Raw genomic sequence first — 23,204 nt, 5'->3', positions numbered from 1 at the left:
TGCTCCCCACGGCCGAAGGCAGTGCCGAAGTTCTGTTTCTTAGAACTAGAAACAGCCCCTCCTGCTGTTTCTAGTTTTAAGACTGGCGGAAGAGAAAACTTCGCGCCCTTACCAGTCCTAACGAGCACCCCACAAGTCAGAGTAGTTCCTCCACTGCTTGGGGAGGGCGGGCGAACCCAACCTTTCCCCAACACTTCGTCGTTTCTGGGAGGAGAGAAGCGGGAGCGGCCCCGCGTGCTCGCGGTCCGGCGTTCAAGGTTATCAGATAGCTCGGGGCTCATTTGCATGGCGGGGCGGTGCCGCGAATGCCCAAGCAGCGCCGGGCGGCGGGGCGCGCAGATAAGGTCTGGAAGCCCAAGTTTCGGGGGTTGTTCTTGCATTATCGCCGGCTTCCTTAAGCTCGGATGAATATGTAAATCTCTCCCCGCCGCCGCCTTGTGCCGCAGTAACGGGGGGCCGCCTCCGCCGCCCGCAATTCCGAGGGTAAAATTGATTAATATTTGTTTTCAAAATGACACGCGGTGATGTATGGGCCCTTTTACAACTTAAATTAATACTTTAAAGAGATGAATGGTCTCTACAGAGGGTGTTAAAGTTCAAGCCCAGGGAATTTGCATATTTATATTACAGCCAACTGATAGTAATTGTGGGAACGGCCTCTAATGCTGTTCGTTTGTCATTTTCAGCGGGGTGCGCTGCAGCCTGGGACCTCATTAACTCCCGCAGCCTCAGCCCCTCCGCCCCGCAGGACAGGGACTGGCGGCTGTGCACCGAGGGCCGGGGTCCAGGCCCTGGTCCTGCCTCCTGGTCCCCAGGAGGCGGAGACCCTCCCAACCCCCGCGGAAGGACTGCCGTGCGGGAGACCCGGGTTCGATCCCTGGGTCGGGAAGTTCCCCTGGGGAAGGAAATGGCAACCCAGTCCAGTATTCTTGCCTGGAGAATCCCATGGACAGAGGAGCCTGGCAGGCCACAGTCCATGGGGTCGCAAGAGTAGGACACGACTCAGAGACTAAACATCACTTCCAAGACACAGGGGCAGGAGTAGATGAAGACAGGTTCTTTGAGTCCACAGACCCACACCTCCGTTTGTCTGAAATCTGTCCCTAGTGTGGCCAGAGTCTGACCTTTTCTCACCATGTCTGCTGTCCTTTCTTTCTCAACCACCTTCTGCTCGCACTGGGGTCCTGCCGCCCTTCCCTCTTGGTGAAGGGTCCCCGGGGGGCACATCTCAGGCAAGGGTTTGGGGGCAAGTAGTTCTTTGGAGGTAATCCAGGAAGCAATGGTAGGGAAGGCAGGTGTGTTAATTCATGTCAGACTCCTAGCGACCCCATGGACTGTAGCTAGCCGGGCTCCTCTGTCCATGGAATTCTCCAGGCAAGAATACTGGAGTGGGTTGCCACTTCCTTCTCCAGGGGATCTCCCAGATCAAACCGGGTCTCCTGCATTGCAGGCAGATGCCTTATGGCCTGAGCTACCACCGTCATCTGGAAGACCCTGGGGATATCTTATCAAGCAAGTGACCTCCATGGGCACATTCCTGCGGGGGCACAGGAGGATGCTGCCTCTGCAGGGGCAGGGCTGTAGCACTTGTTTCCGGGGTGTCTCCCTTGAAGGTGAGGAAGCTGGCTTGTTTGTCTCATTTGTCACTGGCTGAGGCCTGCTTTTTTTTTTTTTTAAAGGCTGCTTTTTGGGTCATTCCCAGTGCCTCCCGCCCTCTAAGTGCTGGCTGCAGAAGCCACGGAGGGTCACAGGTGTGGTCACTGGGCTGACAGCCAGGACTAGAATGGTCCGTGGTGGGGGAAGGGCAGCATCTCTGAACCCGCCTCCCTGCTTCTGCCCTGGCCTCCCCAAACCCCATCTACTCTCCACTCATAAGCCAGTTCCATCCTTTTGAAATATTCATCAGGCCAGGTCATTTCTCTGCTCAAAACCTTCCCCTGGCCTCCCTTTTTTTGAAGTCCAAACCACACTCCTGGTCGTGGCCAGCACGGCTGGGTTTCTGTGCCCTAACTTCCTTCCTCTCTGACCTCGGCTTCTGCTTCAGCCATCTTGCTCCTTTCTCTGCAGAGGCACCATCCTCCTGTTGTTTGAATACTCCAGCCGTGTTCCTGCCTCAGGGCCTTTGCACTGGCTATTCTCCTTCCCCGCAATGTCCCTTAACTCCTAGTTCCCAGCACCTGGGTCATTCACTTCCTTCAGATCCTTAATCAGAAGTCACCTACTTGGCGAAGCTTTCCTTGCCCACTCTAGTTATTTTCCTGTCTCCTTATCAGCATCCGCCTCCCCTGGGGTGCCTCACACTTCCTGTGTCTCTTCTTGATGTGCTCAGTCGCTCAGTTGTGTCCTACTCTTTGTGACCCCATGGACTGTAGCCCGCCAGGCTCCTCTGTTGTCCATGGGATCCTCTAGACAAGAATACTGGAGTGGGTTGCCATCCCCTCCTCCAGGGGATCTTCCTGACCCAGGGATAGAACCCATGTCTCCTGCTTGGCAGGTGGATACTTGACCACTGAGACACCTGGGAAGCCCTTCTCATCATAGCCCTCCTCAGTGTCTGATGTAGGACATGTTTATTTATCTTATTTTTTTGTCTCTCGTTCTAGAACGTAAGCTCCATAAAGGCATGGACCAATCTGTTCACTGTTGCATCCTCAGCATTTGGAACAGTCCCTGGGGGTGTAGTGGACACTCAAGAAACCTGTATTGGATGAATTAATGAAGGTGGACTCAGCAGAGGCTGTCTGGTGGGATAGCCAGGGTCAGACCAGAAGAGGAGGCTTGGCAGGCAGGGCCAGGATCACAAACGTGTGCCCTGTGCAGGACCCACACTTAGCAGGGCTTCCCTGGTATCTCAGATGGTAAAGCATCTGCTTATAATGCGGGAGACCTGGGTTTGATCCCTGGGTCGGGAAGATCCCCTGGAGGAGGAAATAGCATGCTTGGTTTAACGCTCTGCTGTTGTGGTCTTAAATTTTTTAATAATCTTGGGGTACGGGACTCTGTGTTTGCATTTTTCACAGGCCCCAGAAATTATGGAGCCAATCCTGCAGGCAGGGTTATTGCTGTTGTTGTTTAGTAGCTAAGCTGTGTCCAACTCTTTTGCGATCCCCATGGACCATAGACCACCAGGTTCCTCTGTCCATAGGATTTCACAGGCAAGAATACTGGAGTGGGTAGCCATTCCCTCCTCTAGGGGGTCTTCCTGACCCAGGGATCAAATCCATGTCTTCTGCGTTGCAGGAGGGTTCTTTGCCACTGAGCCTCCAGGACAGGCAGGATAAGTGGAAGTTAAATCATTCTACAACCCAGCTAAGCCCTGGGTCTGGGCAGGGACTTTGCAAGGAGTTCCCAGGTAGAGCGGCCACCAGTCACGGGCTCTGTCTCCAAGAGGGGTTTGGGAAGACAGAAGGGTGGCATGAATGGTCTCAGAGTGTGGGAAGCCTGCCGTACGGTACAAACACTTCGTGTAGTTCTCATGAACTTGTACTTCATACAAGCCCACTCCTTCAAACACACATGAGGACAGACCCAGGGGCGTGCACACTTTTGGATCAATTACTTGCAAAACTGGCCCCCTCTCTCCACCATCCTGGCCATGTGATTTTTGCAGCTCCTCCTGTCACTGCGACAAGTAACAAGGTCAGAGCTGGGAGGTCACACCCCTCAGCACCTGCTCAGACAGACCGGGACAGACTGAGTCAGTCCTCAAAGGGGCAGCCAGTGGGTGAGATGGCCCGTGTCACCAAACAGATGGTGAATACCACACACACACGCACACAGACACACGGAGCAAGAACAGGACAGAAGGCAGACGGCACTGGTTTTTTCTTTGAAGGGGAAGTTTCCTGCCAGTATAAAGTTGCAAGAATGTCCAGTGAATGCCTGTTTACTGTCACCTGTATTTCCCAGTTGCTAACATGTTGCTACATTTGCTTTCTCTCTCCTTCTACGGGGGTATCCTATTCTTGTTAGAGGAAGTACTGATTGAAACTCCCACCCTGACCAGGCACCACAGTAGCCATTTGTGTGATTTATTTTACAACAGGAGGTCCTGGTAAGGAGCACAGAACTAACAAGCCACAAGATTCCGGCAAGCTCAAAAGGAGACAGGAGACACCAGTCCACATGTCCTACCAACCTCCCAGAATCCTCCCCGCTGGCATCCATCTTGGCTGAGCAAAGAGTGTGTCTCCAGAAAGGACCCTGCGTCAGAATGATTGGCCAGAGACAACCCGGAAACTAATCCCATCACCATAAGACCCAAGACTGGGAGCCACTTGATAGAGCGGTCCTCCTGGGTTCTCTTACCCTCCTGTTCTCTTCCCAATCAAGTCTCTTGCTTGGTCAGCGCATGGGTCTCCTCGGACAATTCATTTTCAAGTAGACACGAGCCTACTCTCTGGCCCTGGAATGGGTGCCCCTGCCTGCAACATCCTTATGATTATTGCTGGCTCCTGTGAGAGAAAGTGCAGGTGTTAGGACCCTTCACTGGCCTCCATATTTCAGGGGATATCTGAACGCAGGCACTTTCTTTCCATATCCAAGTACAATAATCAAATTTAGGAAAGTTAATGCTGACACCATACGGTTATCTAGCACCGTCCCTATTCAGCGTTCACTGTGTCCGTATACAGTATCCAGCTGAGAAGCAAGGCTTGCATTCATGTGTGTGTCTCCTTGAATCCAGACAGAGCCTCAACCCCCACCCTCCCCGCCCCTTTGGTCTTTCACAACAGTGAGGTTGAGGCTTTCAGGACAGCTGCTTTGTAGACCATCCCTCCATTTGGGTCTGATTGTTTCCTCCTGATTCTATTCAGGTTATGCACTTTTGGCAAGAAGCTGGATACCTGATATGGTGTGAGAGCACCCTTCAAGGCTGTGGAGTGCTGGCAGTGGTCAGGGTTTCTGATCATCAGCTCAAACATCACCCCCACCGACCGCCTTCTGGACCCAGGCCCCCGAGAGCTATTCTTCCTTTGAGTTCACTCAGTACAGTGATGTCACTAAGAGACCCAATTCCGGAGCCAGGGTCCTGGGCTCCAAGTCCAGTTCTAAGGCGTCCACTGTGACCTTGAGTACGTTACTTCACCTCTCTGGGCTTCACTTTCCTCTATTTTATAATGGAGATAATAGTCCCTACCGCTTATGCTTGTTATCTGAATTAAAAATGCCAATACGTGTAATGCATTTGGACAGCACCTGAAATCGTGTAGATGGCAGTTAAAAATAGTTTAGCAAAGATTTCTGGCCCTTGCCTTGTGGAAGCTTGGTAGAATTGTACTTCCTGTCCCCTTGAGGTTGGGTGCATAGAAGTAGCTCTGGCCAATGAACTAGTTGCAGGAAAGATGGGTGTCACTTCCTGGGCCAGAGTATTTAACTGCTGGTGTAAGTCTCCCCTGAACTCTTTCTCTCTGGCACAGTGGCTGGCAACTTTTGAATGGATGAAGCCTGCTTCACTTGCTCAGGTTTTTTAGAAACTAGAATAAGCAGCGTCTCTTCCTTTTGCAATGAACTGGCCAACTTGCAATGAACAAGCATGAATAAGCAATAGACCTTGGCCACTGAGATTGTGGGCTTGTTTGTTACCGCAGCATATGCTAGTTTATCCTGACTAATACAGTACTACATGGGTGTTAGATGTCATCCCCATCATGATTCTTAATACTGACATTATTATTTCTTATGCCCATCTCGCTCAGAGCCTTGCTACTATGTTATGATGATCTCCCTTCCCATCTCCAACTGTGAGTTTCTCAAGCACTGGCTCCATATCCTTCTGTCTCCAAGGTCCAAAAATCCCAGCTCAGGACCAGTCAGACACTTTCCATTCAGTGTTCTGTGTGTGAGTGTTTAAATCTGAGTTATAAGTAGCCTTTAACTGGCTTTGCTTTGATTTCAGCATTTCTAATCACACAAACAATAATGTAGCACCAGCCATAAAAATAAAAGACAAAATTCATTTACAATCTCTCACATATTAAGGGTCTTTCCCTGTTCTCATTTGTCCTTGTGAATGTATGGTTTTTAAAGTTGCTCTTTCAGCCAGACAGCCTTTTTTTCCAGACAGGAAAAAAGCCTCCTGCTTTTTCCTCCATATAGAATACTATCAGGAGGACACTTTCCACAAGTTTATAAGACCTTTATTCTAGAGCTTGCGTATATTCCACGGAGTGGATGAACCTCCAATGGTTTAGAGGGCCTTTTGCTTTCTTGACATTTAAACATTCTCCAATTCTTTGCCGTTTTAGCCGGCACTGCTATGAACATCTTTTCTGTGGGTTCTTCCCTCTTGCCCCCTGCATCTTCAGGAAGGGTGCATCATATGAGCACAACATTCTAGTACATTAGGCACGCCCCCCCTCCATAAAAGAAATATCACAGTCATTTCAGTGACTGCTCAGCCACCAAATGATTGAATAATGGTATTAAAATAAGTTCTGCCACTTTAAACCTTGCCTCAAGTTTTTCTCATTTGATGAGCTTTTTCCCCATCTTTGGAGCCCTTCGCCCAAAGAGTCTTGCGATTTGCTATTTCCTGTTTTCACTGGAAGCAAGGGTGGACTCAGCACTGCTTCCTGCCGAGATTCATGTAACTTTGTGCCTGTTGACTTACCCCACACTTTGCTTTCTTAAACGGCTTCTTGGTCTTCATTCCCACCCCAGCATTAGCAGCTGGCTGTTTAGCTTGGGACTTGTTATTATGGAGAAATGGACTTTAATCTTTTCACTAGAATTATCCCGTATGGATAAATGAGTAGCTGCAACCAGGATGTGTATCTTGGGGGTGCTGGGCTGTTACCTCCTGCTCATGCTGGGTGACCCAGGAGGTCTCTCTGTGTCCCAGGCAAACTCTGTGTCCCCAGCACTCAGCTCGGAGCCTGGCCTGGAGCTGATGTTCAGTGATTGATTGTGGAGTAAATCATTGGATGAGAGGAGAAGGCTTCTGGAAGAAGCATCTGCACTGGTCTTGGAGTCTGGGGAATGGAAAAAGGGAGGATGAAGAGAGAAAGCTATTTTCAGAAGGGACCTTGTTCAGCCCACATCACTGATGGGTGTGTGGCTGTGTTTCTTGGTTTCGGTTCCATTTGAGATTGAATAGAGAGACCATTCATTCATTCATCAAATCTTATTTAAGTGCCTGATATATACCTGGATTTATCCTAGGCAGAAGTTCCAGCCCGCATGAGGCTGACATTCTCCTGGGGACACAGACAGTAACTGAGGCAAAAAAAGTTCCACACAGCACGTTCTAAGTGAGGAAAAATGCCTTGGAGAAAAAGAAGCAGGCACCAGCCATGCTTCCACTTCTTGCTTTGTTTTCTCTTTGGCAATTTAGTTTGTTTTAAAAGTGACACAGGAAAATATGAATACGTCTTCACAGTAAGAAATTCATACAATACAGGAATAGTATGGAGGGCATCAAGGGAGAGTGTTTGCCAGAACCCTGTCCCAACCTGCTCTCTGCCCCAGAGGATGGGTGTCCATTCTTCCGGACCTTTCTCTCTGCATTTATATCAATACCCATTTACACATTCATGTCTTGGCTTTTCTTCCAGCACTCATGTGATTATATTAAATATATTGCTCTTGCTTTTTTTTCCCTCAGCAATATTTCGAGGAGCTTCTTTTCATGTCAGAACATACCACCCACCCCGTCTTGTGAAGTGCTGCAGAGGATTTCAGAGGAGGGATGTCTGTGATGGATTCAACCACTTCTGCATGGAGGGACCTTCCATCTGTTTCCAGCCTGTTGAGATCACAGATGCTGCTGCAGGGAGAATCCTTGGGTGTGTCTTGGTGGGTGGGTGAGAGCATTCTGGTAGGATGGAGACTTAGAAGGGGAGTCACTAGATTTGAGAAGGGGAATTGCATTTTTTATACACGCTGCAAAACTGTACTCCAAACAGACTGCCTTAATTTCCTCCTGTGACCAGAGGGTCTATTTGTCAAACCCTCTAGCCAGTCTGCACCTCTTCCTTCCCCATGGGCCCGCCTGCCAGCTAATCTTTGTTCCTCTTAGGACCCCATGGACTGTAGCCTGCCAGGCCCCTCTGTCCATGGGGTTTCTCAGGCAAGGATACTGGAGTGGGTTGCTATTTTCTTCTCCAGGGGATCTTCCTGACTCAGGGATTGAGCTTGCGTCTCCTGCTTGCCAGGCAGATTCTTCATCTCTGAGCCACCGGGGACAGTGCTGCTAACATACCTCTTTGTGGTCCTGAAGGCTCACGTGGGCTCATGTCCACTTCACAGAAGGTCTGAGTAGGAAAGGCCTCCTGAGACCATCCAGTCCAACCTGCTCCCTGTTGGGATGGGGAAATGGAGGTCCAAGGAGGAGATAGGACTTCCTCTGAATGCACAACACGTAAAGGGCAGCCTGGGATCAGAAGCCCAATCTCCTCTCTTTGCTCAGAGGACAAGCAACTACACAGGCTGTGCAGATTCATATTTTTGTGAGGGGTGATAGAGTATGATGATGGTGAGCATGGGCTCCAGAGCCAGATAGCCTGGAGTTAAATTCCAGCTGTCAAAGCTGCGTGACTCAGGGCAAGCTGCTGAACTCCTCTGATCCTCAGTATTCTTATCTGTAAAATGGGTCTAATGGGAGCCTCTATCTTAGGGGCTCTTGTGAAGACTGTCTGAAATCAGACACGAAGGTTGCATGTAAGGCAAGGCTTGCACACTATGGACTCATTTATTCATCTTGCTCATGGAGGGGCATGCTATTCATTCAATGATAATTCTCTTGGTACTTACCCCATGCCATGCATTGTACAGAGGCATAAGAGAGGAAAGAGTGAAAAAGAGCAGGAACTGCCAAATCCAAGGTCATGAGTATTTACCCCTGCTTTTCTTCTGAATTTTGTATTGATAGTTTTGCCCTTACATTAAGATTTTGATCCATTTTGAACTAATTACTATATATAGTGATAGGGAAAGGTCTAACTTCATTCTTTTTTTCTGTGACCGTCCAGTTGTTCTAGCACCATTTGTTAAAAAGATGGTGGATGGTCTTGGCACCCACGTTAAATATCAGTTGACTGTAGATGTGTTGGTTTATTTCTGGACTCTCAATTCTTGTCCATTGACTTAAGTGTCTATCTGTGTGCCAGTACCATGATTGTCTTGATTACTGTAGCTTTGTGCTAGGTTTTGAAATCAGGGAATGTGAGTCTTCCTGTTTTGTTCTTGTCTCTCTCTATATATATATTTTGCTATCCACCATGGTCCTTTGAAATTCTCTATAAATTTTATAATCACTTTGTTAATTTCCATAAAGAAATCATCTGGGATTCTGATGGGGATTGTACTCAATCTGTAGATCAGGTTGACAGATTGCTCAAGTGCTCAATAAAGGGTGCGCACTGTGTCCAAAAAAAAAAAGCTGTCTTAACAATGTTAAGTCTTGCAAACCATAAACATAAGCTGTTTTTCCAATTATTTAGATCTTTTAAAATGTCTTTCAACAATGTTTTGAAGTTTTCAGTGTACAAGTCTTGTACTTCTTTTGTTAATTTATTCCTAATGATTTTATTCATTTTAATGCAATTGTTAATGTGATTTTAAAAAAATTTTCACTTTGGATTATTTATTGCAAGTATATAGTAAGACAATTGATATTTATACATTGATCTTATGTCCTGCAACCTAATGAACTCTTTTATTATCTCTAGTAGTTTTTAGTGGATTCCTTAGGATTTTCTAAGTACAAGGTAATGTCATCAGTGAATAGAGATAGTTTTTACTTCTTCCTTTTCAATCTGAGTGCCTTTTATTTCTTTTACTTGCCTGGTTGCCTTGGCTAGAGCCTGTAGTACAACATTGAATAGAAGTAGTGAGAACAAACGTCCTTGCCTTATTCTTGATCTTACAAGAAATGCATCCAATCTTTTACAGTTAAATATGATGTTAAACAGTGGGCTTTTTGTAGATGCCCTTTAATAGGTTGAGGAAGTTCCCATCTATCACCTGTTTGTTGAGTGTTTCTACCATGAAAAGCTGTGGGATTTTGTCAAAAGCATGCTGTTCAGTCACTCATGCTGTTCAGTCATGTCCGACTCTTTGCAACCCCATGGACTATAGCACTCCAGGCATCCCTGTCCTTCACCATCTCCCGGATCTTGCTCAAACTCATGTCTATTGAGTCAGTGATGCCATCCAACTATCTCGTCCTATGTCGTCCACTTCTCCTCCTGCCTTCAATCTTTTCCAGCATTAGGGTCTTTTCTAATGAGTCAGCTCTTTGCATCAGGTGGCCAAACTATTGGAGTTTCCGTTTCAGCATCAGTCCTTCCAATGAATATTTAGGATTGATTTCCTTTAGGATTGATTGGTTTGAGTCTAGTCAAAGCAGTCCAAGGGACTCTCAAGAGTCTTCTTTAACACCATAGTTAAAAAGCATCAGTTCTTTGGTGCTCAGCCTTCTTTATGATCCAACTCTCACATCCATCCGTGACTACTGGAAAAACCATAGCTTTGACTAGATGGACCTTTGTCCGCACAGTAATGTCTCTGCGTTTTTAATATGCTGTCTAGGTTTGTCATTGCTTTTCTTTCAAGGAGCAAGCGTCTTTTAATTTCATGGCTGCAGTCATCATTTGCAGTGATTTTGGAACCCAAGAAAATAAAGTCTGTCACTGTTTCCATCGTTTCCCCTCTGTTTGCCATGAAGTGATGGGACCAGATCTTAGTTTTTTGAATGTTGAGTTTTAAGCCAGCTTTTTCATTCTGCTCTTTCACCTTCATCAAGAGGCTCTTTAATTCCTCTTTACTTTCTGCCATAAGGGTGGTATCATCTGCATATCTGATGAGATCATTGATATTTCTCCTGGAAATCTTGATCCTAGCTTGTGCTTCATCCAACTTGGCATTTCTCATGATGTACTCTGCGTATAAGTTAAATAAGCAGGGTGACAATATACAGCCTTGACGTACTCCTTTCCCAATTTTGAACCAGTCCATTGTTCCATGTCCAGTTGTAACTGTTGCTTCCTGACCTGCATACAGGTTTCTCAGGAGGCAGGTAAGATGATCTGGTATTCCCATCTCTTGAAGAATTTTCCATAGTTTGTTGTGATCCACACAGTCAAAGGCTTTGGCATAGTCAATAAAGCAGAAATAGATGTTTTTCTGGAACTCTCTTGCTTTTTTGATGATCCAGCAGATGTTGGCAATTTGATCTCTGGTTCCTCTGCCTTTTCTAAAACCAGCTTGAACATCTGGAAGTTCATGGTTCATGTATTGCTGAAGCCTGGCTTGGAGAATTTTGAGCATTACTTTACTAGCGTGTGAGATGAGTGCAATTGTGCGATAATTTGAACATTCTTTGGCATTGCTGTTCTTTGGGATTGGAATGAAAACTGACCTTTTCCAGTCCTGTAGCCACTGCTGAGTTTTCCAAATTTGCTGGCATATTGAGTGCAGCACTTTCACAGCATCATGTTTTAGGATTTGAAAGAGCTCAGCTGGAATTCCATCACCTCCACTAGCTTTGTTCGTAGTGTTGCTTCCTAAGGCCCACTTGACTTCGCACTCCAAATGTCTGGCTCTAGGTGAGTGATCACACCATCATGGTTATCTGGGTCATGAAGATCTTTTTTGTATAGTTTTTCTGTGTATTCTTGCCACCTCTTCTTAATATCTTCTGCTTCTGTTAAGTCCATACCATTTCTGTCCTTTATTGTGCCCATCTTTGCATGAAATGTTCCCACGATATCTCTAATTTTCTTGAAGAGCTCTCTAGTCTTTCCCATTCTATTGTTTTCGTCTATTTCTTTGCATTGTTCACTTAGGAAGGCTTTCTTATCTCTCCTTGCTATTCTTTGGAACTCTCCATTCAGATGGGCAAAAGCATATTTTATGTCAGTTGAGATGATCATGTGATTTTTGTTTTTTACTTTATTGATATGATTTATTACATTAGTTAATTTTCAGACGCTGAACCAAGCTTGCATTCCTGTGATAACTCCAACTTGGTCATGGTGTATAACTCCTTTATATGTTTTTATGTTTAGTTTGCCCGTATTTTTCTTAAAGGTTTTCAGATTTATGTTCATAAGAGATATTATCTGTAGTTTTCCTTTCTTGTGATGTTCCTTCTGCCTCTAGCCTTCTGGAAATGCCCAAGAGTTCAGATTAGCCATCAAGGACCCCAGGCTTGGGCCAGATTATCTGCTGTCCCTTGGGAGGGGCACCAAATTATCTTTGCCAATATCTACACAAGTGCCTAAGGAGATAGGGCTCACTGATGTTGGCTGAGTGCTGGACCCTTTATAAGTATTCTTTCATTTGAACTTCTCAGCAACCTGTTAGGAGTATTATCACTTGTGCCCCTTGTATAGATGGGGAAACTGTATGGGATAAATCTATAAACCCCATAACAGATGCTTTTGATGACTTCTCATTATATAATGAATGTGGAATGAACTGAATGTTTATGCCCCCCTGCAAATTTACATACTGAAAGCCTAGCTTCCAAGGTACTGATTTTAGGAGGTGAGGCCTTTGGGAAGTGATTAGGTCATGAGAATGGAGGCCCTGTGGATGCAAATCGTGCCCTATAAAAGAGGCCCCAGAGAACTTCTGCCCTTCTGCCATGTGGGATTACAGTGAGAGGACAGTGGTCAATGGACCAGGAAGTGGACTTTTACCAGGCTGAATCTGCTGGTGTTTTGAGCTTGGACTTCCAGCTTCCCAAACTGTAAGAAATAAATTTGTACTGTTTATAAGTCACCCAGTTTATGGTATTCTGTCACACCAGACTGAATCAACTGAGACAGAATGTATAGTTAGATTTATTTCACTTTTCTTATTTTCATTTTAAAGAATAATGTAACAAACATCCCTACGCCTACCACTCAGCTATTAACCATTTCTCATATTTGCTTACAGGGTGCTTTTCATCAGAGAAATAAGGTATTAAAAATAAAACTAATTATCATCTAACCACCCCCTCCCCCCTCCCCAGAGACCATGATCCTCACTGTTTTCATGGTTAATCTTCTAGATAGAGCATTTTTGTGCTTTCCCATGTGTAAATATGTATCCAATAATAGCACATACTTTTTTGCAGCTATGTTTTTAACAATTTTTATTTCATAAGCCCAAATATTTACATAACTGCATGAATTTGGAGTTTTTGTTTATTTTTACCAGAAATGGGATTGTTTTTATACATATTTTCCTGCTTTTCATTTTTTTTTTACTCTTCAGTGTCTTGAAGAAATCTTTCTAATTTTGCCACTGCTCTAATCCATTCTTTTTTATGGCTGTGTAATATAAATATATCTATCCATTAATGATTTGACGGGCAGCTTGTGTCTTGTCAATGGTGAATAGCTGTGTGACAAGCACATATATTAGGTACCAGTGTTTTTATTTTGTAAGATATACTTCTTAGAAACAGAATGCCAGGTCAAAGAATATATGAATTTTTACACAATAATGACTGATTCTGGAAATAATTCTCATTTTCTAGATTTGAACAAGAGAACCCATTTTATCACAACTTCCTGGTAGTAGATGTTATGTCACTTAAATATTATATATAATCCAATCTGTTGGTTGAAAAATAATACCCTCTTATTATTTCAATTTACATAGCCCAGAGTTTGAACATCTTTTCATATATTTATGGACCTTTTGGACTTGTTCTGCTGTGATTTGCTGATTCATGTTTACTTATCCCAATTTAAAATTTAATTCCTTCTATTTTTAGCACCTCATTGGCATATTATAAATATTAACCTTCAATTTTCTATGTTGCAAGTATTTCTACAAATCTATTACTTGTCTAAGTTGATTTTGTTTGTTCAGTTCAGTTCAATTCAGTTCAGTCGCTCAGTCATGTCCGATTCTTTGTGACCCCATGGACTGCAGCATGTCAGGCCTCCCTGTCCATCACCAACTGCTGGAGTTTACTCAAACTCATGTCCATTGAATCGGTGATGCCATCCAACCATCTCATCCTCTGTTATCCCCTTCTCCTCCCTCCTTCAATCTTTCCCAGCATCAGGGTCTTTTCCAATAAGTTGCTTCTTCGCATCAGGTGGCCAAAGTATTGGAGTTTCCACTTCAGCATTAGTCCTTCCAATGAATATTCAGGATTGATTGCCTTTAGGATTGACTAGTTGGATCTCTTTGCAGTCCAAGGGACTCTCTTGAATCTTCTTCAACACCACAGTTCAAAAGCATCAATTCTTTGGTGCTCAGCTTTCTTTATAGTACAAGTCTCACATCTATACATGATTACTGGAAAAACCATAGCTTTGACTAGATGGACTTTTGTTGGCAAAGTAATGTCTCTAATATGCTGTCTAGGTTGGTCATAACTTTTCTTTCAAGAAGTAAGTGTCTTTTAATTTCATGGCTGCAGTCACCATCTGCAGTGATTTTGGAGCCCCCCAAAATAAATTCTGTCACTGTTTCCCCATCTATTTGTTATCTGATGCCAAAAAACAAAGTTTTAATTTTTATATCATCAAAATATTTTGATGACAAAAAATTACTTTTCTTTTAGAGCTTTGGGGTTTTAGACTTCAGAAAATCACCTATATTTATTTTTGGAGTGGCTCAAAAGGCCAGTGCAATAGTGTACTTCTGGGTTTGTTATGTAAAACTGTCAGGAGCCACCAAACCATTTCGGCCTGTTAGGACCAATTCAAAGATAGTATAATTCATTCTGTAAGTATTTATTCAGGACTTGCTATTGATCAGTTTCCACAGAACCATACATGTATTATTCACTGACTCTGAAACATTCTGTGACGTGGTACCATCATTATTTCCAATTTATAGGTAAGGAATCAGAGGTACAGTGTGGTCAAGTAGTACCTTAAGGTTACAAAGCAGGAAAGCGGCAGAGCTGGCTTCCAAATCCCCACCCCTCTGCCTCCCCCAATGCCCTGCTCTGGAGCGCGTGCTCACAACCGCTCGGCCTATAGCTCTGTAGGAAGCTCGAGTCTGTACAGGCCTAGAAGTAGATTCTGACTCTAACAGAAAACAGGTACCCAGAGGGTGGTCCCTGAGAATGATCCAGAAGGCAGCAACTGTTGCACTTAATGATGTGGCCACCCATAAAGGATCATGTTTTTCCTCCCAGTGCTCAAGACTCAACCCTCCTGCTCATTCCCGAGGAGGAGACAGTTTCCCAGCCTCACGATTGGGTGGATCACCAGGCTTTGGGTGGGCCTCTTGGGGTGGACCCTTCCTTAGTCTTGGCTGCTCTGTGGACAGTGAGATGGGCATGTGGCTGTGCTGGGCTCAGGTCCTTCATTTCTAGGGCCAACCCTAGAAATGAGAAAAGGTTCAGGACTGGGAAAAGGAAAGGGGAGGGTTTTATGTCCCTCCAGCGAGAACTCCAATCCAGGCCCGGGGAAGGTAGGTGCCTTTCCTACAGCAAGGTTGTTAATCCTCACATCATGCCTTTGAAATGGGTGTTGCTGTCACCATTTAAAAATGCATATCATGCAGGGGGCCGGGGGGTTCCATTCTTGGTCCAGGAGCTAAGATCCTGCATGCTGAAACTAAGACCCAACACAGCCAAATAAATAAATAAACATTTTTTAAAAATAAAAATGCATACTTGTTTGTATTATTATTGCAAACTTAAATCATTCCTTATATAATTTGGTTAAGCCATATATAGATATATTAAGTAAAAGATGAACTACATACTTCCCATTCTATGCTTCCATACTTTATTCCCATCTGTGATGATATAGAATGTATCCTTTTAAGTTTTCCATAATACAGGTGGGGGCATCCCTTGTGGCTCAGGCAGTAAAGAATCTGTCTGCCAATGCAAGAGACCCGGGTTCGATCCCTGGGTAGGGAAGATCCCCTGGAGAAGGAAATGGCAACCCACTCCCATATTCTTGCCTGGAAAATTTCACGGGCAGAGGAGCCTGGTGGGCTACTGTCCATGGGGTTGCAAAGAGTTGAACATGACCGAGCATCCACAGATAATACAGGGACAAACATACACATGTAAAGTTTTAAAAAATTTTTTGGTAGAATATATCTAACATAAAATTTGCTGTTTTAACCAAATTTGAGTGTACAGTTCAATAACATTAAATCCTTTTACATTATGGTGTAGCTATCACCATCATCCCATTTCCAGAACTTTTTCATCATCCCAAACAGAAACTCTTGTATACATTCCATTACATGGTAACGCCACATGCCCCCTTACTCTCACCCCTGGCAACCACTATCCTACTTCCTGTCTCTATGAATTTGACTAATATTATACCTTGGGTTTGATCCCTGGGTTGGGAAGATCCCCTGGAACAGGGCATGGCAACCCATTCCATTATTGCCTGGAGAATCCCATGGATGGAGAAGCCTGGCAGGCTATGGTCCATGGGGTTGCAAAGAGTCAGACACAACTGAAGCGACTTAGCATGTGTGCACACATGTTCCTACTATATTATATTTATGACAGGTAATTCATAATTCATTTACATGGAATCATACAGTATTTGTAATTTTGTGACTAGCTTAGTTCACTTAACATACTGTCTGAGGTTCGATCGCATTATAGCATTATAGCATTATAGCATTATCGCATGTGTTAGAATTTCCTTTCATTTTAAGATTGAGTAATATTCCATTGTATGCACAGATCACATCCTGTTTATCTATTCATCCACCAATGGATGCTTGGGTTGCTTCCAGGTTTTAGCTTTCTAAATAATGCTGCTATGAACATGGGTCTACAAACATCTATTCAAATTCCTTTTTCAATTCTCTCTGGTATATACCCAGAGGCGGAACTGGTGAATCAGTTGGTGGTTTTGAGGAGCCACCATATCATTTCCCACAGTGGCTACATCATTTTACATCCTCACCAGTGATGCCCAAGGGTTCCAATTTCTCCACATCCTTGCTCACCCATTTTCTGGTTTTGTTTTTTGGATAATAGCTATTCTAATGGGTGTGATGAGACATCTCATTGTGAGGTCCATAGGTTTTAATTTCACAACAATGGTATCATACGATGCAAATTGGTCACCAAATGTTCACTTAGAAACACAGCATGTTACCTTTTTATGACAGCATATGCCAGTTGCCTCTTTATTATTACTATTCTCATGTTTCAGATGAAGAAACCAGGGCTTGGGGAGTTCGGAGAAGACAGCAGACTCCTCTGGGGAGGGGGTGGGAGAAACACTGTTTCAGTTCCTGGGCCTAAGTGACAACAACCTGTCCTCCAGCACTGGCATAGAACAAGCCTTCAGCTCACAGGAATGGCGGTGTTTGCCTCTGCTCCAGCCTCAGAAGGAAATCTGCAAGGCTGCTTTATTTTCTGCTGCTGCCACAACAAATTATCCCAAATGCAGAGGCTTAAAACCATACAAACTGATTTTCTTACCTTCTTATCCATCAGAATTCTGGTGGGGACAGCTAGGTCTCTGCTTAGAGTGTACCGAGGCTGAAATCAAGGGGACTACAGGGCTATCTGTGCCCCTTTAGAGCCTCGAGGGAAGAATCCATTTTCTTGCTCATTCAGGTGGTTGGCAGAATTCAGTTCCTTGTGATTGTCGGACTGAAGGCCCCGTTTCTTTACCGGGATGGATGTTGCAGCTTCTAGAGGCAGCCTGAATTCCTAGTGAAGTGAAAGTCGCTCAGTTGTGTCCGACTCTTTGCGACCCCATGGACTATATACAGTCCATGGAAGTCTCTAGGCCAGAATACTGGCGTAGTAGCCTTTTCCTTCTCCTGTTCCTAGAGGGTCGCCCCTTTCTCCATTTCCAAAGGTAGCCACAGCAGGCCAATCCTTTGCCTCAGTCGCTCCTGCCTCTTCCTCCGCTGCGTGTCTCTGCCAGCCTCTCCGTGTTGGTCCCTACAGCCTCTGGGGAAAGAATCTTTGCTCGTACAGGCGTGAGTGGTTAGATGGGGCGGGGGGGCACACCTTTGTAACCCGGGCTGCTCTCTCTCTCCCTCTCAAAGTCCACACCCCAATTCCATGTGGAGTTCTTTTGCTTTGAAATGGAGGATATTCACAGGCTTTGGGGACTAGCACATAGAAATCTTTGGGGAGCCACTCTCCCACTGGGGCTTGGTCTCAGCTGAAGGCTCATTTACGCTCATGGCTGCCTGTTCATGCTGCCTGTTGGCTGAGTTGTTACTGGGGCAGTCAGCTGGGACATTCCCGTATGGTCTCTTCACACGGCCTGGTCATCCTCACAACACCATAGGGTGAGTGGAATGAGAAATGAGAGAGAGAGAGAAACAGAGAAAGAGAAAGACAAGAGAGACACAGACTAAGAGAGACAGAAGCTGTGTCATCTTTATATCCTAGACTATCAGTCATATAGCATCATTTTCTCCCCTCCAACCCTTGGTGGGAAGTGACAGGTTCTTCAAGAGCCCATGGGACTAACACTATTTTGAAAAATCCAGCCAACCATCTCCTCCTAGATAGTAGTAGTCATAAACGCAGTCATAATAACAGTAATAGCCATAGTCGTAGTACTCATTGAGTTCTTACGAAGTGTCTTGCTCCGTTCTAACCAATTCAAGGGCATCATCTGATTTGAACCCTCACACTCACCCTAGGATACAGTTACTATCATTATTTATAATTGCATATGGACACAGAAATGAAACTTTGGTGGAAACTGAGGCTCAGATAATCGCTGGGTTTGGGGTAACAGATCTCTGAGGAAGCAGACTCGGTGATGAATGCTAGGCTTGGGGAGGTGGAGGAGAGAAAGCCTGTTGGGCGGGGTCAGGGATAAGAGTGATGGGTACGTCCTTGGGGTTCCAGCTTGGGCCAGGCTTCGAGGGCTGGACTGGACTGGGGCAGCAGTGGCAGTGGAAAGGGTGATCTATGTTTAAGAGCACAGGCGGAATCAAAGACCTGGAGGTCAGACATCCTGTGATGAGTAGAGAGATGTCTAGGGGTAGAGGGAGGACTGGGATGTTGGGGAGAAGTGGTGGAGGGCCATGAGGTTGGCTGGGACGTGTATATTTCTGCTGGGGCCTGGGGAGCTATGGCAGGTGTGAGAGTAAGCAGGATGGCAAGGAGGGCTTTTTTGTTCCAGACCCCTGGCTGAAGTCTCTTTCTTTTCAAGCAACTCCTCCCCCAGTTCACCCCTTCTCGGTCCAGGAGAGAGATCTGTACCCTCAGTGCCCACAGAAGGCCAGCTGGGCAGTGGGCCAGCAGGGAAAGCATGGTGAGCTGGGCTGCGGGGACCCCGCTGGGGGCTTTCTCCCTCCCCACTCAGCTGGGAGGCTCCGGTCCCACCCACCGTGCTCTGGGGTTGGCTGCAGGGCTGTGTGCGACCACCCAGGTTCCGCATGGTTCTCTCTCCTTTTTGTAAGTTCCTCTTCGGGACTGTGTCTCTATTTTCCTTTATGTCTCTCATCTCCTTTCCCCTACCCTCATGCATTAACATGCCTTTGCGCCAAGTCTGAGCCCCTTCACAGATGAAGAAGCTGAGACACTGAGAGAGGTTTCTTCAGAAAACGTGATGTCAGGGCTTTGGGGGCAGCTGGGGTACTGAATCCTCTGCAGGGCTTTCTGCTACCAGAGCGAATGCCATTCGGCAAAAACTCACAATACCTGCCTGGGCTAACAGTGGCGTGGAGGGCAATTAGGTGCATCCTCTAAGGAGCCCGGCCGCGCATTGTTATAAACTGCTTAATTCCTCTGTGCCTCTGTTTCTTCATCTGTAAAATGGGAGTAACAAAAGTATCCACTTTATGGGATTATGTGAGGATTAAATGGGATGGTGCATGTAGAGTGAGGACTCTGGAGAGTTCCTAGCCCCAACCACGAACTACATAGTTAATTGTAAATAAATATAACATCTTACACACAGTTGAGCCTGTTGGTTAAAGCCTAGGGTTTAGAGTTTGATGCATACTCACTGTTTCCTTAAGTCTGTGCTCCGAGATGTGTCATTTCGCCTCTCTGAGCCTTGATTTCCGCAAAACAGGGTTAAGTGAGATTTGGAATAATGAGTGGGAACCTGCTATAAAGCTTAGGGAGCTCAACTTGCCCCTCTGTGATGATCTAGATGGGTGGGATGGGGTGGGGTGCACGGGAGCTCCAAGAAGGGGGATATACGTATGCATATGGCTGATTCACTTCACTGTACAGCAGGAACTGACACAACATTGTAAAGCAATTATATTCCAATAAAAGAAGAGAATTAAAAAAAGACCGTGTGTAGCTAAAATGCCTAGCAGATAGTGAGCACCCAGTAAACAGGTCCATTGGGCCAAGGGCAGCAAGAGCTGCAGCCCTTGTCAGCAAAGAATCAGGTGTTGGTGGGAAGAGTCCCATTGGAGCATCAGGGAGCCCGTTGCCTGTCTTCCCCTAACCTCATTCCCAGGCTAAGAACCCTGACATTGCAAGTGGCCTTGGGGTATCTGTCCCTCATGGCCCTCTCCCCTTTTCTCTCTTCTGGGGACTGCTTTCTCCTTTTCCAGGTGATTCTGGTAGGACTGCCAATCAAGGGCCCTGCCTTTCTGCCCCCAGGGCAGACCATGTGATTCCAGCCAGCCAATCAGGAAATCTCATCTGCCTGGAAACAGTAATTGGCCCAGAACTGGGCACGTGATTCAGGAAGGGCCAATCAGAGTTCCTCTGGGGGAAAGTGCTACTGGCCCTGGGAGAGGGAGGCTCTTGTGAAATTAGAAGCTGTAAGTTCAACAAAGACCATCCTCACCATCACGTGGAACAAGCCTCCTTGGTATTTTAACTGCCACAGAGGAGAGCAGAACTGAGACCTGCAGGGAGACACAGGTTCTAAAGGATAGAACCCCCGGATCCAGCCATGCCTGAAGATGGCATCAGGCTCCCAGTTAAATAAGCCAATCAGCACTCTTTCTCATCTGAGCCAGATTGGATTAGATTCTGTGACTCAGCCCAAAGAGTCCCAGTTAGCATAGAGTCACATGGGGCCCCTTCCTCCTCCATCCATACACCAGTCATCCAGTCATCCTCTGGGGTCATCTCCCGACCTAATCTCCTCTCCATCCCCTGGTCTTTCACTGCAGTTTAAGCTTTTAACCGACTTCTTTCCAATGAGGAGCCCTCAAAGTAGGGGATGAGATGAGAGAAAGGAAGACACAGTGGAAGAAGGAAATGGAACAGAGGCAGCAATATACCATTTGAGTCGAGGGAGCCTAAGAAATGAGGATCCACCGGCGGCAACCCCAAAGATTTCCACAACCCCTTGGATGTGTGAAGCTAACAAGCCACTTTGATACCTACTGTCCTTCACTGGATCCTGTGGTGACTCTGCAATTACCCTGCTTATTTATTTATTTTTGGCTTCACGTGATCTCCATTGTGGGATGCCAGCTCTTCGCTGCAGTGCGCAGGATTCTCTAGTTGCAGTGCGTGGGATCCCTAGTTGCAGTGCTTGGGCTCAGTCGCCCTGTGGCCTGTGAGGTCACAGTTCCCTGACTAGGGATGGAACTTGTGTCCCTTGAGCTGGAAGGGGAATTCTTTTTTAACCACTGGACTACCAGGGAAGTCCCTAGCCTGCTTATTTTAGAGAGGAGAAAAACCTGACACAGAGAGGGTGAGTGTCTTGTTCAAGGTCACACAGCTAGAAAGTGGCAGAACCAGGATGAAACTGGGTCTTCTGGCTTTCAACTTCATCCTTACAAAACCTCAGACCATCAGAAAGGAAAGGCTTCCAAATATGTAGATAAGAGAGACTGAGATGCAGATAAGAAAGAGACTGGGTGGATGTCTGCTTAGTAGAGTGGTGATTTACGTGATGCATGGAACAGGTGCGAACGTGTACGTGTGCACGCGTGCACACACACACACACACACACACACAGAGGCAATAGCCCCTCTCATTTACGTGCTCAGGGAGTGACTAAAACCATTCAGGGTGATGGTGATAAAGCAGAGCCACTGCCAGGAGCATAAACAACAGACCTTTAAGACAATATTTCAAACAGTGAAATAGTGCTGGTTGGCTTCCTACGCAAAGCCCAGTCTCCTTCCTTTCCAGAGCCTCCACGTTCACTCCCAGCCTGGTCTCCTGAGCACTGCCCATATCTCTCAATAATGCACGTCTGCCACTATTTCCTGATTCATCAGTTTTAGACATTATCTATTGACTTTCTGCTATGATGGATGAGGACTGCACTCACAGGAGGACCACGCTCACACTCACGCCTATTCCACTCACACAGCATCCCGGTGTTAATTTCCAGCGCTTCCGGTGCTTACCTTCCTAACTTTGAGGACGCTATTTCCCCTTCTGTTTCTTGGTTCTGCAGGGCTGGCTGCCCCTCTGGTAGTTCCCAAGCTCTTCCTGGTCAGAGGAGGCTCCAGGACCCCGCCTCGCCTGCAGCTCCACAGGCCCCTTCCAAGGTCCAATCACGTGCCTGTGGGGACCAGCGATCACGGCTGACCTGGGATCCTGGGCCTCGTGTTCCTCTTCACATCACTCTGTCCTTCCTCTTGTGTTCTGTCCCCCATCCCAGGCTCTGCTAGGGTCCCCTAAGAGGGGGTGGATATCAGCGTGACCAGAAGTCCCTCCTTTGGACCTTCAGCGTCTTGGGGTCCTATGGCCAGATGGTCTTTGAGGTCGCCTCCTCATCTTTCCCAATCAGCATTTTGAAACAGAAACGAAGGTCTCCAGGGGGCTTTCTCTTATGAAATTATCTGGCTTCATTATGTCATGAGAAAAAGAGAGAATCCAATCACACCGCAGACTGCCAGGCGTTTGACAAGTGTCAGCAGCCAGAGCCAGGGTTGGTGATTGGGGAGCCCCCCTCCTCTACCTTTAGAATCTGAACAATGGGGCCTTTTGTGGGGGTTGTCGCTTCTGCTGGGCCCTTCTGAGTCACTGCATATTTTTATGTGTTCAGTAATATACAGTGTGAGTCATTCTCCAGCTTGGGGGTATTTTGGGACTTGTGCTGTTTTACTTACAATTGCAGGAAAAAAATCAAATATTACGGAGGTGATAAAAAATACAGCAAATTCATATGACCCAACTCGGTGTGTGCTCAACGCCAGGGCTGGGAAGGGAGCTAGCTGTGCCTGAGGTCATTGTGAAGGGTTTTTGAGGGTGCGGGGGGGTGGGGAGTGCGGGGAAAGTTGAATGTCAAGCATGACCCCTTTTTGCTGAAATTGAAGAAGGGGGCAAAGATGACATCCCTAAGAAACTTTTTGATGCCAAAGGCAGAATGTGCTGGTCTCTGGATCCAAATCCTGAGCA

At 46.1% G+C, this 23,204-nt stretch overlaps 1 long non-coding RNA gene across 1 annotated transcript in view; it reads right to left on the bottom strand.

Annotated features, from left to right (window-relative positions):
- LOC139029923 (uncharacterized) overlaps window positions 1–22,772 on the bottom strand; it is a 46,929-nt gene extending 24,157 nt beyond the window's left edge. The window contains exon 1 of the long non-coding RNA XR_011482242.1: window positions 22,208–22,772. This is a non-coding gene — a long non-coding RNA (uncharacterized lncRNA). The remainder of the gene's footprint in view (window positions 1–22,207) is intronic.
- Between the last annotated feature and the right edge of the window lie 432 nt (window positions 22,773–23,204).

This window comes from Odocoileus virginianus, chromosome 20, assembly GCF_023699985.2.
Source record: "Odocoileus virginianus isolate 20LAN1187 ecotype Illinois chromosome 20, Ovbor_1.2, whole genome shotgun sequence".
Taxonomy (NCBI): Eukaryota; Metazoa; Chordata; class Mammalia; order Artiodactyla; family Cervidae; genus Odocoileus; species Odocoileus virginianus.
Note: the sequence above shows the minus strand (reverse complement) of the source record. Positions and strands in the feature narration are given on the sequence as shown.